Here is a 649-nt window from a genome sequence, read left to right as displayed (position 1 = left end):
TCCCATCATCTTCCCCCACGAAGCCCTGTTGTCTTCACCAAACCATGAACCACGGAGCCCATTCGTCTTCCCCGAATCACAAAGGTCTTTTGCACCGAACCACGAACCCACGAAGCCACATCACCGAACCACGAACCCACGGAGCCCTATCGTCTTGAAACACGAAGCCATGTCCTCTTCAAACACCAGATCTGAAATGTGAAGCCCTAACCCTAACATGATATGTGAAGCCCTAACCCTAACCCTAACCCTAACCTCAAAAAATTTGGCATAATCATCAATTGGGCAGAGTTTGAAAATCAAGTTAGTTCTCTACTTGTTATATTTTCTTTTCTATTTTTGAGCTCCGATTAAGAACTTCACTTTGAATCCCTGTGAAGAATCATAAGAAAAATGGAAATGTTAGTGGACTGAATTTCTATTTGATGAGCAATGGATTCTGAGGGATGTGTATTGGAATTGTAAAGTTCACCGATAAAAGAAAAATCAATTTCTATTGTCAAACTTTGTATTTGTCCCTCAGATGGAATTATTTGAAAAATCAATGATTTGTCCTCTGAGTTCAGATTAATGACATTTACAAAGTGTTGAGATTCTGCTATTGTCAAACTTACAGCATGAGATTCCTATATATGTAGCATCTAATTTA

At 39.0% G+C, this 649-nt stretch overlaps 1 non-coding gene across 1 annotated transcript; it reads left to right on the top strand.

Annotated features, from left to right (window-relative positions):
* The first annotated feature begins 367 nt into the window (after positions 1–367).
* Positions 368–449, top strand: LOC121243495. The gene has a single exon (XR_005936155.1). It is a non-coding gene; the product is annotated as a small nucleolar RNA R21 (small nucleolar RNA).
* Positions 450–649: the final 200 nt, after the last annotated feature.

This window comes from Juglans microcarpa x Juglans regia, chromosome 1D (assembly GCF_004785595.1).
Source record: "Juglans microcarpa x Juglans regia isolate MS1-56 chromosome 1D, Jm3101_v1.0, whole genome shotgun sequence".
Classification (NCBI taxonomy): Eukaryota; Viridiplantae; Streptophyta; class Magnoliopsida; order Fagales; family Juglandaceae; genus Juglans; species Juglans microcarpa x Juglans regia.
The sequence above is the reverse complement of the archived record's forward strand: the minus strand, read 5'-3'. Positions and strand labels throughout refer to the sequence as shown.